The sequence below is a fragment of the Ammospiza nelsoni genome, chromosome 16 (genome assembly GCF_027579445.1).
Source record: "Ammospiza nelsoni isolate bAmmNel1 chromosome 16, bAmmNel1.pri, whole genome shotgun sequence".
Classification (NCBI taxonomy): domain Eukaryota; kingdom Metazoa; phylum Chordata; class Aves; order Passeriformes; family Passerellidae; genus Ammospiza; species Ammospiza nelsoni.
Window position 1 is genome coordinate 10,198,220 of NC_080648.1, and position 19,039 is coordinate 10,217,258.

Sequence of the window (19,039 nt, forward strand, 5' to 3'; positions counted from 1 at the left end):
CCTCCTTGATGTAATAATGGTGGTCGTGGCAGAAGAAGGGGCCATGCTAATGACATTAATAATGGCACAAAGTCTCCAAGAAGGCATTTAGAAGCCTGGCAGCATAATCACAGAAGCACAGATTGGTTTGGATTGGAAGGGAAAGACCACCCAGCTCCAACCTTCTGCTGTGAGCAGGGACACCTTCCACAAGACCAGGGTTTTCCAAACTCCCTGGGCTTTAATACTTCCAGGGTTTTCTAAGCCCCCTGGACTTGAATACTTCCAGGGTTTTCCAAACTCCCTGGGCTTGAATACCTCCAGGATAAAGAGACCATGCCCTTTTACAGGCAAATCCTCCTTGGAAACTGATGTGCCTTTGTGTGATTGCCCTTTTCCTGAGTTTTTCATTGAGTCTAGCAGCAGCTAATGTAATAATCAACAAAAATGTAGTGTTGCTCGACTCCATAATGCCGCTGTTCTTCTGTTGGCTTCAACACCAGGCAGTTCTTCCTTCTGGACTGCTGCGTAAAGCAGAAAGGCAAGATGTGACAATCCAGCCCCACCAGTGCTTTTCATCTGCCTCTGATTTTTGCAATGGGTGCAGCCAACCTCTGCTGTTTGCTGCCCTTGTGTATGGCTTAATATGGAAAACACAACAGGGGCTGCTGAGCTGGGTGTGCTACCATGTATGGGGAAAAGGACTTCCCCAAAGCAGAGGCATAAATTCTGCTTTCCACTTAAGAAAGAATAAAATGATACTGTGAACGTCTGTCCTCTCCTTGTTTGGGTCAACAGTATAGGAATGCCTGATTCTGAATAGGAGAAAATGTGCTTTTAGGCAGATAAGGAGAACAGCAGTTTACACTGATTTAGGTGAACAGTTGCTTTTTCCAGGCAGAAGACTCTGAAGCTAGAAAACAACATTGAAAGTATCAGAAAGGCAAGAAAAAAAAATTAAAAATAAGTAAATACCTTTTAGGCCTCTATTTTTTTTCTAATGCATCTATCTACCTATGCATTTATCTAATAATAAAAATTCCAGTTAAGATTTCATATTTTATTGTTGTTAATATAATAGTCAAAATATAATAGCCAAAGTACAATACAATATAATATAATTTAATGTAATATAGTATATATATCACATATAGTAATTACTTGTCTATAGTATGTGGTTTGTTTAAAAATATATTCACATTAATATAGATCTTATCAACCTATAGCTAATTAATAATATACATGCTGATGCTGCTGGAAAAAGATAATGCTGGCAAAAAACCACCATAATAATGTTGGAAGATAACTCAGAATTAGCACAAAATGGTTTTGCTAAGCTCTGTTTAGAAACCTGGCACGACCAGCGCATATGTATTAAATCAGCAGGAATAGCTGAAAGTGGGAAGACTGATCACGGTACTGCTTGGTGGAATTTCTATGTGCACCCTTCCTCAATCCTAGTGAGAGGGACCCTGGGTGGCTCAGTCAGAAGGATGGATCAGTGTGGAGGGTCAATGTGCTGCTGCTATTTCCCAGTTTGCTTTTGAATTTTGAAATGTCCTGTGCTGTTTTTTAAAGCCCTGGTTATAAGAAAAAGCCAATAAGAAAAGAGAACTCTACTCTTCCAGTGATGCCTCACCAAGGGAGGGGAGAATGAACTCTCAGCTCTGTTCATGGTCCCTTAGAGTGGAACAGGGTGGGCAGCACCTTGTGGGCCACTAGGGAAGATGCTGAACTGAGATAACAAACTTTGGTGAAGTGATAGTGAATGTCCACCTGCATCACATACAAATATAACACACTTCCAGATCATACAGAAATTAATTTTCAACTAATTTCCAACTTAGGTCCAGGTCCTTGTTCTGTGTAACTAAAATCCAAACTGAGTTAACACCTCACTGCAGACTATAAAATAATCTCTGGTGTGACCTTTATTGAGGACGCTGTTCTCTGGGAAAAGATGTATTCAGCAGCCAAGTGGTTAAATCAAAATAACAAGGGCTATTTATCTAGTAGCTTTCCATGGCTATACTCAAGGGGGGCATATCTACCTATTTGTCAAGTCATTGACAATAGCCTATTTCTTTCTTCCTACCCATATGCTTTATTAAAGAAACACTTGACCTACCTGTCACATCAAACTGCTTCCTTTATCCAAAACAGAATAATATAGACATTTCCCTTAAGGGAATCCTGATGCAAATATATAAGGACAGGTTGCCAATTTGTTGAGCGTATTAGGGTACAGAAAACTGTCAAGGGAAACAGCTGTAATACAGAATGTTCTAACAAGCTCATTTTTCTTTTTTTTTCTGTGGTACTTTTGGTCTCTCTTTAGTTTATATTATACGATTTGTATGTTACAATTTTTATGGACAGCTGTCAACTGCAACTCGTCTTTTTCATTTTGAAAAAAAAAAGGAAACCTTCAGATTCCTGGCCAAGGCTCAGATCTATTGTTTGGTCTTTCACAATAACTCTCACAAAACCTTCAGCTGCATATAGCTGAGGAGAAAGTTCTGGGATAGAGGATGGGAAAAACAGCAAAGCTGTTTAAAGACAAAAAATGTTCTGACTGTGATTTGTAAGGTGTGGATTTTCATGTGGAGGCACTTAAACACACAATGACACTTCCCATTCTCACCTGTGTGCTCCTGTGCTGCAGAAAGGACTCTGTCTTGCCCTGGTTTGGAGTAATAAATGATGCAGAAAGGTTCAAATGTGGCACTTTGTGCAAGCAAGCTTTGCTGTGGCTGAGAACTGGGAATGAGAGCCAAACTGCAGGAATTCAGGCTTCCCAGTGGCATGATGTTTAAACCAGACCCACTCAGTCCCCAGCGCTGGTTTTGGTTCACAGGTCCAAACATTCCTGGCTTTCCAGCAAGGTTGTTTGGTGATGTTGTAGTTTCCAAGTGAAATCCATAATTTTCAGCAACTTGAATCTCCTGAGACCAGAAAAGATTAAGAGTCAAATCCATATAATTAGAGGTCTATGTTGACTAGTGGACAAGGCACAGGCTGTGCTACAGGAACAAATACATTAAAGATCTGTTCCACTCTGACTGCAGTTCCACTGAAATCAGGGGGGTTACCCCAGAGATTAATTAGTCAATTTATGCTTGTTTGCATAAAGGATGACACAGATCATCAGCTGAATGAACAAAAGTTCAGGCAGTGGAAGTCAGGGCAGGAGGGGAGAGAATTACCCAGGTCTGGGCCGAGGTCACAGCTCGGGCTGGTCCGGCTGCTGTGCCAGAGCATCGCGCCTGCCGGGTGCCCCCAGCCACTGACCTGTGATGAGAGGCCACCACGGCCTTTGGCATCTCTAATAAAAGTCAGATCACCCAAAGAAAATGTCTCTAAAGGGTCATACAAATATTTGTGCAGAGAAGAAAAGGAGTGCTGGGATCACCGCGTGAAAGGCTGTGCAGCAGTGATCTGGTATTTCCCCTTGGTCTGAACTTCTGCCCTGCTCCTGCTCCCTGTGTCCTCACAGCTGCCTTGGGCTCCTCTTCCCAGCGGTGTGAAAAAGTGATTCCTTATCCTATCTTTTAATGTGAGAGCACCCAAGTGAAGATCAAGAGCAGTAGGTGGCATCCTGGTCCTGCTGAAATCGTGTGGAGCTGTCTCATGAGCCTTTTCAGGGCCAGGAGCTCACAGAAATGTTCAATATTGGCACCGTGGGAGGAGGAAGCTCTGGTGGTCTGGTGTTGCTGCCCTGGGCTGAGCTGAGAGTGGCTTTAGGGCACATATTTTTGGCATGTGGCTTATGAAGAGACTGAAGTGTGAGATTGTAGGATATATGTAGGGATGAGGAGAAGAAGATCCTGAAAGCATATCTGTAGCACTGACTCTGACTTTAGAAAAGGACTGGATAGTTTGAAGTCATTAATAGACTTTCCATAGGAGATTATCCTGGCCATTTCCTTGGAATACTGTGGAAAACAAGGGAGAGGGACTATCAGACACCACATTTTTGTTCTGGCATTGTAAATACACCAGTGTTTGCTCATCAGCTGACCTTCTCCTGAAAGAAGTGAAAACATTGCCTAACTTTTTGTACAAATTTTGAATCTCCAATGCATTTTCTGGGGCCAAACTGTAGCTCATACACAGAGAGTGTATAATTTATCATCCCATTTATTACTGGGACTAGAGCAGAGCCAACAGCTTCTCCTCTTTCACTCCCACTGAAATACTTGATGACACTTAATGATCTCTTGTCTAAATAGCGATGCGCTCGAAAACAGACTTTATTACTCAGGGGATGGTGTGGAAGTCAATGTGTTACTGGCCATGGTGTATTTGTAAATCCAAACCGCTCAGTGCAGCCTGGAGTCAGCAGAGCTCTGGGTTACACCATATCCCAAACTGGGGAGGCAGCAGGACAAGCTGGGGCAGCCCCAGTGAGGACAGCAGCCTGCAGCACAGCCTCCTGGATACCAGCATCCCCAGCAGCAATCAGCATTGATTAAATGCTGTCCCAGGAGCTGATTGCCCAGGCCATGTGAGCCACCCAGTGGGCCAGATCCCCCAACAAACCCACACCAGGTTCCAGCGAGGATCTGAGTCACGGGTCCTGGGGAGTAACTTAATTAGAATTTGACAACTGTTTCCTGGGGGGAAGTTTGAAAAACAAGTATGTCTCAATCTTTGCTTTTGAAAAGACACATTTTGCCAACAGAAAGGATTTTTAATTTTTTTTTTTTTTTTTTTCCCCACAAAGGGCATCCAGGTATGAATCCTGAAATGTTCAGACAACATCGGTGTAAACAGATTGATTCAGGGATTTTGTATTATGGAGAGAAGGAGTTCAAATATTGCAGCATCCTCTGCAAAATCCCACCAGATGCTGCTATATTGCAAAGCAGCTCATTTGGTTTTAATTCATCCTGTACCATGAGGTTACAGCCTGTTATAGTTGCTGCTTGCTTTTTAGCTGCTTTCTGTTACTTTTTTCCTCTTTCCTTTTTTGCCTTTTTTTTTTTTTTCCTTTTCCCCAGAGCTTGTGAATTGCAAGGTCAAGCTAAAGTCAAACTTCACCATTTCAGTGATGAAATGCAAGCAGATGTGGCTGTTTCATGTGACACTGTGTGCCTGCCTTGCTGCACTGGGCTCTGTGGTGGTGTCTGCACCCTGGACCACGTCCTCTCCCCCATAGCTCAGCAGTGCCAGCTCTCCTGTTTGGATTCCAAACTTGGTGCCCTTTTGGCTGTGTCTCATCCCAGGGCAATTTCTTTAAACCTCAGCACCTACATCCCCACAGCTGCTGTTTGCTTGGCCTTAGGGATGACTGTGGGCAGGGTGGTGATGGGTGGTGATGGTGTTTTCCTTCAAACACTTCAGAGTCTGATTTCCTCAAAGACATCAGGCTTTGCCATGGAGTTTCCTCTGGCCCCACCACTGTCTGCAGGTCTATTCATTTGCTCTCTGCATCTCTCAATGGTTTGCAAATGATAGTGCCAAACATCCAAGATCTGCTCCTGAGTTGGTCTTTAGGTACCAAAATTAAAGCAGAGCCCACCTACAGAGGGCAAGGTGTGTTTGGCAGAGAGGGTTCCTCTTGCTCGGCTCATCCTGGGTCTGGGGCACTCAGTGTTTTTTATTCATAGGTTTGAAAAACTCATAAGGTATTCTGCATGCGACTGGTAAAGAGTGGAATATTTCTGGATTATATTCAGGATCTCACAGTGGGCAGTGAAGCTGGAGTAATTTGAGATATTGTTTTTGGTCATCTTGCTGAAGTTATTCACTATCCAGGCAGAAAACATACATGGACCTGTTCTCTTTTTTAATGATGGTGAGGAATACAGGGTTAGCAGCATCATGAGAATTAATGAATTTTTAGAGAAATTTGAGGTAAAGTCCTGGAAATTTTTCACCTCCTGGTTTGTGTATACATTTTGCCTGTTCTCAGAGTGGGATGTAAAGCTTCATATCAATGAAAACTACCTAAGTGAGGCAATTCAGTATATTCCTCCCTCAGAAAAATCCCAATCAGGCAACATTTTTCTACCCATTTATCATCCCTGCATCTTTCTAGGTCCAGGAGAAATTTTTATTACAATATCAGTTAAATTTTCATTACAATATCAGTTAACAGATTTATTCCCAGAAAAATGCCCGACCCAATATCCTTCTGAAAATCTGAAGTAATCTCTAAGTAAAATAGAAAAGGGGGTGGCAGCTTGAGCCCTCTGGTCAGCAGGGAAGCCAGCCTGCTTCCCTCCCTGCATCACTCTCCTGGTGCTTCTCCCCAAGTCCTCCCCTTGACTTTGTTTTGTTCCTATTGGGATTAGCCTGAGCACCTCAGTGCCCTCAGAGGAAGGACTGGGAAAGTCTGAGGGATGTCCCTGCACACAGGGAAGGAAGGATGGGGGTCCCATACCTCAGGAACTTTTCCTTGCTGAGATACATGGAGCTGGAGCTGCTTCTAGACATGTGTTTGTAATTTCTTGTTTGGTCTGTGTTGGTTCTGAGAATTGGTGCATTTTTTGATTTGCCTGCTGAAAGGGTTTCACACTTTTGGATACCAGTGTTTGATTAGTTTTGATGATAACCACAGTAGTACAATTCTGACTTCCAGATTGCTTTCCAGTGTGACACTAAGCAGCCACCCATCTCCAAGGCTGAAGAAATTCACATGTGCATTTGATTTTTTTTTAAGAAGATAGAAAGAGTGTAATATACTTACCACGACCAAAAAAAAAGAAAAAACCCCACATTTCTCACCCCAATCAGACTTGTCACTCCTTATTTTATGGTGATGTCTGTGTGACCTTTTCTAGTAAAAAGGATGTGATCTATCACAGAATATCTCCCACTCCTTTTTTTATCATCTCCACTAGTTATCTGCCTGAGCAATTCTTACAAACTTTGTTCAATGAAGAGCTGCATTTGTCACACAGCGATTTAAGAGAGTTACTGAACTTCGAAAGGAAAATTAGTGGGAATTCTTGCCCAGAGACAACATAATATGAACATGACAGAAAAAAAGCAGGCTAGCATTTCTATCACCCTTTTCCCTGCCTACTAATGGTTTTGATTCTCATTATTTCTCAAATGCCAAGAGTAAAAACCCTCCAGGGTACCAATTAGCTGTGCCCAGTCTGGATACGACTGCTCTCATCCAGGACATAGTTTGAGATGCTGAAGCTCTCTTTGGGAAAAGGCAATTTGTGTGCAGCTATGTTTGGTAATTTTCAAGGACTTAATCTGGTTGGGAAATAGAGATGGATTCATACTTAATTTAATTTAAACTAAAGCTTTTTATTAATTGAGTTTCAGTAAGACTGATTACCATAAATGGGAACCTGGGATCTGTGTTTGCAGATTATTTTTGCCTGCCTCAATTATATTTTATTAAGGGTTATACCGTCCTGAAAAAAGACACTTAGAATTTATTTCAGAATGAGCTTTTGGTCTTCTCTGCAACCCTTTTCACCTGCTTTTACATTATTTTAAATTTTGAGAGTTGAACAATGACACTGACAGCATTTATGACAGCGTGGAACTGTATTTTACATTTCTGTTCCTTAACCATACTGCATGCTTAAAGCACAGTTTTAATTTCAAAAAGAAAACAAAGGTAATTCAATGGCTCAGATAAGAACATTTTGGGTTACAGCTGAGGGCTGGGTCAGGATGCTGGGGTGCCTGGGAGGGTTATGGGCACTGATAGGGGTGCACCCAGCCTTGCCCCAGCATTAATTGCTGCTGCAGCCCTCTCCCGGGGTGGTGCTCTCTGTGCTTTGCAGATTAGGAGGCAGATCTGCTAAGACCAATGCTTTACTCACATGAATAGCTCCATTGAGTCCTACATGGCTATTAAGTGACTTAAGTTCAACAATATATTAAATCTTTGCGGGGCCTAAGGCAACTTGTAGGAGGTTATTTAAAAAGTCTGCCCTAGCCTTTTCCTGCAGCCACAAAACCAACCTTGTCAGACCCTGCCACTTTCCCATTCCTAATTTTGTGGCTTGTGCATTATTTTGCCCCATTTCTCTTGCAGACATGGCACTTCACACGAGCATTCTTCCTCTCTCTGCCACTCTCTGCCTGCCCTAACACTGACCCTCCTTCCTCAGCCCTTTGCATCTCTCCAACTCACCTGCATTCCCCTGGATTTCATTCTTCAGACCTTTAATGGGAACAAACAAAAATAACATCAGAGGAGCAGCTTCTGCTGTCCTTCGGCAGCCAAAGTATCTCTGGGTTTAATAACATTGCAATACTGGCAAAAGCAATAGAGGGAGCTGCTCCTGATGCCTGGGGTCCAGCAAAGTACCATGAGCTGTCCTTGCTTAATCCCCAGTGAGATCTTCCCCACAGACTCATTATTTAGGATTTCTTGAAACGGACAAAAAATGAAAAGAAAAAGGGAAAAAACGCCACCATCCTGAATAAGATTTCTTTTGGATCAATATTTAGTGTGCTGGAAAAATTAAGAGAGAAAGATATTTGTAAAATTCCATAATATTTTCTTAGCCTCAGAGTAAATATTAGTAGAGAAGGCAATTATTGTGCATAAGAATTTTCTGTTGTGTCTCTTTTGTTTCTTTAATTTAAATGATTGCTTTTTTGGCCCATCTCTGAATAACTAAGTAGAGGTGATTAAAAACCTTCAAGTCCTTTAGATTTATTGTCCTGTAACTATTTTTGAAAGCAGATTTAGTATCAGTATGCTATTTATATTCCCTGAGAGCTAACATTTCAGATACTATACCAATATATCAATTCCTGATGCAAAGCAGATTGCACTGAAGATGTAGAAATGTATACAAGTAGAAAACTGCTTATATTTAATGAAGAACCAAGATATAAACATATTTTAATACAATGGGCTTTGAAATCGACGAGTTCCTACTGTTTTACTGCATTCACCTCCCTGACGTTTCTCTCCTGCATCCCATGTGCAGCATGGAGGGGCACTGACACAAAGCTCAGCTGCCCCCCTGGGGTCAGCAAATACAGCATGGATATCTTCCCAAGAGATGTGTCAGGTCAGCTTCTTCTGTGCACACTGGGCTTATTTTTATCCCAAAATGCATTTTCCCTTCCCTGCTCCAGCTGCCTGTCCCAGGGCTGTCTGCTGCCCTTGTACTGCTCCTGCTCTCCCCTAAGCTCTCCTCTCCATGCTCCAGCATCTCCTGCTTGTTCTTCCAAGTTCTGCTTGGGACCTCTCCAGGGGATGCCACAGGTTGCCAAAATGCTCTCCTTGAGCTCTCCTTGCCAGGGAACTTGCTGAAGCATCCTTGTGGTCACCCTGTGCAGAGCCAGGCTCTGGTGGGCGGAGGAGAGAAGGGATGGCTGAGCAGTCCTGGTCCCAGAGCCCAAAACCTGCTCTGAGGCTGAAGGGAAGAGCAGGCAGGCAGCAAAGGCACGTCAGGGAAGAGCAAAGGGCCACAGACAGCTGCTCAGCATTGAGGTGTTCCTAACCCCAGGCTGATTTTGGGCTCTGAAGGTAATGGTTTCACCTCTATGGTAGAGAAGAGTAAATGTTCCATTTTACACAAATATTTAATTCCCCTTTGTCTGGTCAAAAGCCAATTGCTGTAGGGGTTTAAGGCCACCAGCCTGGTTGTGCTCCTCAGGGATGTCCACAGATCACACTTCATGCCTGTGCTGAGGCTGGAGGCTGGAACCAGGCTAAAAACCTCTTTTACACCTCACTGCCATGCTCCGGCTTGAGTGTCATACTTGACCTTCTCTATCTGAGATAACCAAAGGTGCAGAACCCTTCTGGTGTCTCTGCTGAAACCTCCAGGGTTTTAGCCCGAGGCAAGGGCCAGGAGCTGTGGAGCTGAGCCCAGCTGAGCTTAGCTGAGCCAGGCTGGGGCTGGGCAGCCCAGCAGCTGGCTGCAGCTGGATCCACCCCGTGCAGCCTTCACTGCCGAGCTTGGGACACGCTTGTTCTCACCCCTGTCCTCACCCCACTGTCAGGAAAGTCCTCACACTCCTCCCTTCCCTCTCTGCCTTTGGTGCTTCATTCGTATTTTGCTACCTGCAGCAGGCTCCTGCTCTTCCAGAAACCTCCTCCTCCTGTCAGCTGCCCTCTCCAAACACGTTTAACAGCAGCACTGCCCCGTGACCCCAGCAAGATTTCACAACTCCCTCTCCTTTGGCCATAAATACTCTGTATCAAATCCCTCATTTCTTACATCTCTCCATGTCTGTGTGGCTGAGCAGAGAATCAGCCACCACTGCCCCATCTTTGCACCCATCACTGCCCCATCTCTGCCACGAGTGCCCTGTCCCAGGTGTCCCCTTCCTGTCCCCAGCACCCATTCTGTGCCTTGAAGAGCAGTGGGGATTTGCAGAGCCTCTCTCACCGCCCACCCAAAGCAAACCCTTTCTGAAGCCTTTCTGTCTCACCGCTGACTGGAGGGGACAGGCACAAATGTCCCAAACCCACACTGCCAATGTGTGGCTTTGTGCCAATGTCACCTCTCCCAGGACAGGGGGCTTCCCGAAGGGAACACTGCTGTGGGTGCTGCTGGGATCTGCTGTGACTCTGCATCTCCCCCAGCTAGGATATTGTTCATTCGGAGTTAATATTCCAGCCTGTTTCCAGCTGCTTCCCTTCGTGCCACCTGGTGGACAAAGGGGACATTTCCAACTTTTTATTTCACGGGAGAAGGAGCACCTGGGAAAATTAATTTTTCATTGAGGAATTTGGTCGAGCATCACCCAATTTAAATTTTGTATGATGAGAAACACAATCCTGAGACATCTCGAGCCCCAGACCACCCCAGCAGTAACCATCTATTTCTTACCCGAGCTAAGGTTTATGCATAATAATTTGTTTTAGTTGTAATTATAGCTGTTCAGTAAAACTCAATTCCTACAACGACCTCAACAAGAAAATAACTTTTCTTCTTCCTGTGCTGCCAATGAATTCATGCTTTTATTTAGGCTTGAGCAACTGCTTTCTGATTTTTTAACAAATGTGCAGTTTGAATCCCTCCTGTGGCCAATCCCGGGCAGGCTGCGACAGACGGAAGCACTGCTCAAAAGCCCGTGGAAATAGAAAAATAAAGTAAATAACAGTGAATATTCCTGGCAAGTGTTTCTTTTTTTCAATTTATGAAGACAAACATTGCAGGAGAAACTTGGTTCTGAGAGATATTTTTGTTCAAGGATTAGAAGTAAATCCCTGAATTGAGGTGCTTAATGAAATGAACCAAAATGGCTTTTGCTCTCAAATCCCTGCAAGAAGTGTCCAAACTGAGCTGTGAAATAGCTTCAAATCATGATTAAATAGGGAGAAAACTGCAACGTGCCCAGAGCACATTTCAGAATAGCACAAGATGCTGATAGACGGGAAAGAAATTAATTGCTCAGAGTTTTCTCTCACTATTAACAGTCCAACACCCCTCTGCTTTAATCCTCTGAGGAAAACCCTGCCTTTAGTGAGGTCCATGGAAATTTTAGCAGTGATTTGACTTGGGCCAGGATTTTGTCCTAAATCTTTTCATAAACTCAACAAAATGACAATACAAAAATATACATCATGGGCAAAAATCCTGTCTGGCAGCTGTTGGTAGCTAATGCCGGGGATAACATGGGTCAGTGTGAAGCCACACTACAGAAATGGAGAATTGCTTTGTGAAAATACCCTGAAACCGCTGCAGGCAGAGTGAAGGCACAATTTGCCTGTAGTCCTCTAACTGATACCCAGATTACTGCAAAACCACTACCACAAAATCCTTGTGCCTACAATTAGCTTGGGCTGTGATTTTATGTCTCACTTGGAAGACGAGGTGTCCATAACATCCCACGGAATCTTTCGGGGCAGTAGCATGTCTGTCTTCCCCAGGACATTCAACTCAGCCACCCAAAGCCCTGGCTTTGTTTTTCTGAAGCAAAGGGAAAAATGAGCAAAAATTTAAAATATTTTTACTTTGGATTGAGAAAAAAATTTATGTTTTACTTGGAAAATAATTTAATTGTTTTTATTTTCTTCAGTGGAAAAATCCACACAACTTAGATTATCCAGAAGCACAAAAATTTTCATTTTCTAAAGAAACAACCTCCTTTCTTCTCAAAGATTCAGCTTTCACCAACTCAGAAAAGCTTGCCCTGACTGAGATTAGTAAAAATATTTTAGTTTATCTCAGACTTTTAAAAACGGTTTGCAGCAATTAAAAAAGAAATCTGGCCAATCAAAAATAATAAAAAGACGAAATATGAAAATGTTTCAGCTAAAAAATAAAGAAAAAAAGAGATAAAATTAAGAAGAAGAAACAAAGACTGTCGACTTTCTTCACCTTCATTAACTTATTTTTACTCCATTGGAAATTTTTTTTGGTAAAATGTTTGCTGTCAGAAGGGCTGTCAGAAGTCTCAGCTCTGTGGGGAGGCAGGGGATGCCCACCCAGGTGTGCACAGCTGCAGCGGTGACAGTGATGGGGACAAAAGCCTTCCTCATCCTCGGACACTCAGCCTGCCCAGAGACAGAGCTGCCTGGGGAGTCAGGGATGGAGAGAACCAGACAGTGAGCTGGGGAGGCAGTGGAGGGACAGGATCAGGAGTGACAGGGACATTTTTGGTGTGGGGGAGCACAAGCGGCTTAAGCCGGCTTTATCAGCGTGTTATAAGCTGGCAATCAGCAGGGCTGAGATTTGGCAATCAGTCAATACGGGCTCAAAAACAGCCCGGGGAAAAAAATGTACCTGGGATCCACTTAAGGTGACCTTTGGAAGGAAGAAAAACAAGTTTAAAAGAAAACAAATGTTTCACAGTGGTGTTTCAAACCAGCTCCGTTTAACAGAGGGTGTGTAAGGACATTATTCCTCTGTGTGTGGGAACTCTTTGTGTGCTTGGAGCCTGTAGTGACATGACATGCTTGTGGCCCTGGCCGGGGTGGATGCCCCACCTGCCTGCACAGAGCACTTTTGGCTCCTGCGAGCTCCCCGGTGCCTCCAGCCCAGCGCAGCAGCACCAACAAAGCTGCTCCAGCCTTTGCCGGGACAGCCCGGGAGCAGCAGGCGCTAACAAAGAGGCAGCTGTGGCTCTCCCCTGTTTATTCTCTCCCCAGATGAATGCAGCAGCTGCAGAGAGCCTGTAACACAGGTTGAAATCCCAGAGAAGCTCAGTCTCCCCGTTTGAGGTCAGCTTGCCATCTCATGGGAACGCCACAATCACACGTGGCCACGGCACAGGGGGCAGCGGCTGATCTTCACCACCCTGAACCCTGGGACTGAATTCCCCACAAACCCCAATCCCTTTCCACTACTCACCAGCAAAAATCTATTTCTCTCCCCCAAAATGACCTGCTAGCAAAACCTCCACAGTCTGAAACCAGCTGCCTTTCAACCACTGGATATGAAGTCCTGCTCTGTCCTGAATCTCCCCAAAAACCTAACAAGGAATATGAGGAACATTTGAAGGAGCTGAAATGGCCGGGCCATGGATGACGTGTAGCAATCCCACTGAAATATCTGGTTTCTGTTACGTGTTTCTTTTCCTAGCATTATCTGTATTAGAACTTATAAAATGGATGATTTGTATCAGCTGTCCTGCTTTGTTGTTGTTGCCATGTTCTGCTACAATGATAACGAAGCGCTTGTTCCAAATCTTCCTCTCCCACAAAATATCCCAGCTATGCGAAATAAAAGATGCAATTTTATTACAGGGCTGAACAAAACTGTAAGAGGCAGAAGGAAGGGTCTCTGAGGAGCATGGCTCCAGGAAAGTGGAGAAAAAAATTTGGTTGAGATGACAAAAGCTTGAGAAAAGCAAAAGGCAAAAGTAATTTTGAGCTTGGAAAAAATTATAATGTCATTTTGCAAACATAGTCAGGAACTTTATACCTTCTCCCCATTGCATCATAACCCGGGACACTTGGATTTGACAGGACAATTTCCAACTTCCATATGGTATTTCACATTGAAGCATTTTTGGGAAAATGTATTATTTGATCTATGAATATGGAATCTCCTGATAAATCTGAATTTACAGGTGCTGGGAAAAATTAAACCATGAGTGTACCTAATTTCATGAGGTTGTGAAGGGTGGGATGGTTTTGATCTGCTCTCTTACATGGGTGTTCCTGATCCTTCCTTGGTGAGCCTTTGGCAAGTCATAAGCACGGGCAAGTGACTGCCATCGTGCATTGCTAAACAGCAATTTTCTCATTTATGAACTGTGAATTCTTTTCTGCACCATCGAGTGATGAGGTTTTTCAGGAGAAAGACAGCAAAGCCTGCATTTGTGTGTCTGTGAGCTGAAAAACCTCTTGAGATCAAAAACCACTGCAGCAGCTCCTGTGGAAACATGTCATGGGTTGTGTCCTGATTTCAATGGAAACTACAGCCAAATCATAAATTCATATATGACCTCACTCTGGCTCCTCCATCAACCTTTTGTGGTGTCCCTCCTCTTTGGTAGCACAGTTTCCATCAAAATCTTGGTAGTTTTATTCTTTTCTTGCTTTATTTCTCCTTTCCAGCACTTGTGTTGTGACGTTGCTGCAAGCAAATATAATCTGGGTTTTACAGACTACAAAAAAGAGGCAGATCTGAAGTGATTTATGGTTAAAGGAACTGAGGTCAGATCCAGACCTAGTGCTCATGAGAAGCTGTTAATGCTGTTGCTTTGCCTGAAACGTTGAGCCAGACCCCTCTTAGCTCTGGTAGCCCTGCTCCAGAACTGCTTTTGGAACGCAGTTATCTTTGAAATGCAAATACCGTGACATTGCAGATGGAATCTCATGGAGCAAGCCTACTTTTCAGAGGAAATATTAAGGAACTTGACAACTTAACACTTCAAGAGTGATAAAAACGTATTTGTCTTTTATACAGAAAAGGGCTGACAGCCAAATTCTGTAATTGAGAATACTTCCTTAAATAGAGAACACTGAATGAACAGCAAAAGGGTCAATTCATATTTTTATGAAAACAAGCAAAAGCGACTGTTCTGTTTCTATTATCAATGCCTGGAGTGTGAGCATCCCTCCTCATTCCTGTCTTCAGAGGCAATGGGAACTGCCACATAACTTAGAGAAAAGATGGAATGTCTGGGGGGAAAGAATATACAGAAATTGATTTCAAGACTATAGAAGTAATATTTCTATCATCAGAAAAACTGCCCAGGTCAAAACATTTATTAACACTTGAGTGAGGCTACACTAAATTGCAGCAGTGGGAGAGAGGGACTTTGTGAATATTATTTTAAGTGGTCCGACTAAAGAATATCCCCTTGCATGGCTTAGCTATGCATTATTAATTATTATTTAAAAATTCAGTAAAGCTTTTGTCTCTCCATCTTTAGTTCTCAGCAAAAATGTACCCTATTATAGACCCATTATACCCCTCCTGCAAACAGAAGGCCAAAAGTATATTTACCAGTTTAATCAGGTATTTTCATTTGCATCTAACTTCCTCTTGAGCATTACTGACTTCAAAGGATTAAAATTCCTAATTCTGGTCCAACAAGAATTTTTTAATTTTCCAGATGATCAGAATAAAGATAAAAACTTTCTCTTTTTGCCCCCTACCCCTCCTTTTCTGCATATTTTAGAAAAGTCGTGCCTTGTAGATAGTTTGGAAACACTTGTCACAATCTCGTTAGTCAAGCCAAGTGCTAAATGCCCCAGTAGACCAAAAATCCAATAAAGGGCATGGTTTGCAACTCTTAATTTTTGCAGCTGTTGGATAAAGCCAATACATCTGTTTATGGTGATTGTTTCTTTGCTGACAACATCAATTTATCCTCTAAATGCCAATGTTCCTAAGCAGCTGTGTTTCCCCTTCTACCTAATTTCAGGAGAGTCAAACACAAATCTCCTAATAAAGAAAACTGGGAATTGCTCCTGTGCAGCCATGCTGCTGCTTACCTGCTGAATTGCTGGTCCAAAATGCCCTGGTTTTTCTTGCTAGGCAGAGGAACATGTCAAAGACTTGGTGAATTTGAAATGAAAACTGCTTGCAGATCAGCTGGGAATTTATTTGCAAATTTGTCCTTGGCTGTTGATGGACTTCTAGGATTACAAAGACAGAGGCAGAGAGGAGAAACCTTCCTTAATCCACAATGCAAAGCACAGGTGGAAACTATCCAATAAAATAGGGTTTTGGGGGGATGGGTTGGAAAATTCTGCTTCATCAAATTGAGATTGTTTTTGCATGAACATGCACACTTAAAGAAAATCTTTGCTGGGGAGGTTTTTCAAATGCAGGATGCAGTTTCAGGATCTGACATTCCTTCTTTATTGCAGCCCATCCAAGCCACCCACCAGCCTCATTTCCCAGAGATAAGGGGACTTAGGCTTCAGAATTTGATTCTCTCCTTATTTTTCCCTTGGAAAGAGACAACCAAAATTGGCATCACTGTGGGCTGGAACCAAAGGCAAAGCTTTGATTTCCATCAAGAAAGGCAATTCCTTTGCAGCCATTCCAGATTGGAGAGGTGCATTAAAAAAACAGGGATTAAATTTTTATGCCAGATCATATGGTTCAAAATAAGGAGGGTTTAGTTCTACCCTTTGCTCTTCCCATCTAGAATGCCTCCCAGCAAAGTACCCTGAACTGGAATTTTAGATCAAAACAGTTGCTGTGCATCCAAAGCCTGCATGCTTGTGAACAGAAAGGAGGGCAAAGGAGAAAACTCTTTTAGATACAAGTAAAAGCTGAGAAGGAGTGGAATAAAAGCTGCTACTTGAAAATCTGTCCCAGAAGATGAGAGTCAAAGGTGAAGGAGAGCTTTTTGCAAAAGAGCTCATGTGTTGACTTGCGCCTCCAACAGTTTTGTCTTTTTGAAACACAAACAGACCCAAAAGAATGGGACAGCTGCTCTGCAGGGCCTTCACACCACCCAGAACCTGAGTTTTGAAATCTCCATGGGCAGGAGAGGCAGTTTAGGAGAGCAGCAGAAATAAGCTGCATGCTTCAATGCAACAGCAGGGAAGCAGTGGCCATCGCCTCAGGTCAGGCTGGCTCCTGCTTTCCCTGCCCTTTACAAGAAAAAGTAGCACCAGGTAATTTACTGCCTGTTCCAGGTCAAAACAGGAAAAGGAGAGGCTGTGCTGGTCCTGCATGGGCAGAAGTTGCTGCTGAGATCATTGAGTTTAGCCATGGTCAAGATCTCCTACTTGTTCCTGAGGAAAAGGGTTTTCAAGAGGGATTTTTCTCCTTGGAGCTTAAAGGGAGACAAATTATGATATAAAATTGTAACACTGTGTGTGACCATGACTCCCCATCCAGAGCCTCTGCTGAATCCTTTGCTGTTGCCATTTGTGTCTGTGTTTCTCTTCTGAGGAGCAGGGGGACTTTGTAGAGCTGCTCTAGGATGAAACAGGGCAAGAGCAAACTTGCTCTTCTAAGGAGAAGATTCTGCCAAAGTATTGGAATAAAATGAGATGGACATTTCATGGTACTCTGAACTCCATTTCAGGGGTCCTACAAATAATTAATATGAAGATTAATTAATTCAAAAGCCATTGTATGCATGGTAGCTGTCCAGTTAGGAAAATGAAAAATAGAAATAAAGAAATAACTTGTAAACTGTGGATATGATGGGCCCGCAGATGCCTGGTAAACATCTGTCCCCAGTGCCGAAACTTCTCAGTTGCCAACTCTTGGCCAGTCTCAACAAGTTTGTTCTTTGGAGCCCTTTTTTTTTATTTATTTATTTTTATTTTGGGTTTTTTTCTTTTGTTTTGTTTTTGGTGTTGTTTTTGGTTTTGTTTGTTTGTTTTGGTTTTGTATAATCATTGCTCATTGCTGTAGATTTCTTTTTTTTTTTTCCTTTTTTTTCCTTCTTATCTTTATTGTGGCCATCAAGCCTGTTGGCAGAAGGCTTGCCCAAGATGTGATGCAACAAAAAAATGCAGTTCTGCCCTTCCAAATGCCACTGTATCTTCCTGGACAATATATTTAACTCATTCTTAAATACAACATAAACTAAGAAACCAACAAGGGACACTACCTCAGAAAAGGACAAATAACAATAATGTTCAGAGACCTGTTGGGAGGAGCATTATCTATAACATGTTTATATTTAAAAATAAATAACAACTGCTGCAAACCATTCCACACCTTCCTCTTGTTTTGGCAGTAGAATTTTTGCCACATCCAGTTTTCCAGCATTATTTCCATTCCCCACCACCACCATGCATGCAGGGTAGTGACTGAACATTTTAAAAGCAAAAATCCCCCAGCACTTACCAAAGAAAAGACGTTTAACAAATGTTTGACGTCCAATGGAGTGGGGAGAGCAGCGGCACAGACAATGTCCCAGCCCAACCTGCCTTTCCAGGAATGCAGGTTTCCTGCAGAATTGCCCTCTCTGCCTCAGGGCAGCACCTCCAGCACCTCTGCTGCTGCCCTGCTCCGTGGTTATTGTGTGCACAGATGAATGGCACAGCCCCGTGTGCTGGGATGTTATTGCTGGATAAAGCTAATAAAACACTTGAGTCACTGTGAGGAAGCTTTCCCATCCCACTACACGCCTGATCCTCAGGGTCACCCGCCTTTGCCTCCTCACCTTTGCAGTGTAGGGTGTTATTCTAACCTCTTTCTTCTCTGGCTTTTGGCAGTCTTTTCTGCTTTAAGTATATAGTTATCTTAAGTTGAGCAAGATGTTTCAGGCTACAATAACTGGCTGATGTTTTAAATTGAAACCTCCTAATATGCATTCAATTTACATGTACTAAGGCTCTCATTCAATCTGAAATACCAACCAAGTATAAAATAATAGTGACACTTGACATTTTTCACAGGGATTTACAACTTCAAAGGGCTCTATAATATAAACAAACTCTCTCTGTACTTATGAGGTGGGTAAGCAAATACTGTTAAGATGAAGAATGAATGAGGAGGGGCTGCAGAGCTTGCCCAAGGCCAGACAAGGAACTGGTGTCAGGGATGGGGTCTGGCTTGCTCTCCTGGACCCAAACAGCTGGTCAGCTGTTGGCTCTAAAAGCTGCATCACCAACATGGACGAGTCACGAGCTCTACATCCCGAGCAGATGTATGAGAAATGTAGACACTGGAATTAAATGCTAACATCCAATCAATCACACCCACCCTCTCTGTCCAGGCTTGGGGTCACCTGAGCATGA

At 43.1% G+C, this 19,039-nt stretch overlaps 1 long non-coding RNA gene across 1 annotated transcript; it reads right to left on the bottom strand.

The window, feature by feature from the left end:
• Positions 1–8,089: 8,089 nt before the first annotated feature.
• LOC132080664 (uncharacterized) lies at positions 8,090–18,340 on the bottom strand. The gene is made up of 3 exons (XR_009419587.1): positions 18,144–18,340; positions 15,818–15,961; positions 8,090–8,119 (listed from the first exon to the last, which is right to left on the bottom strand). It is a non-coding gene; the product is annotated as an uncharacterized LOC132080664 (long non-coding RNA).
• Between the last annotated feature and the right edge of the window lie 699 nt (positions 18,341–19,039).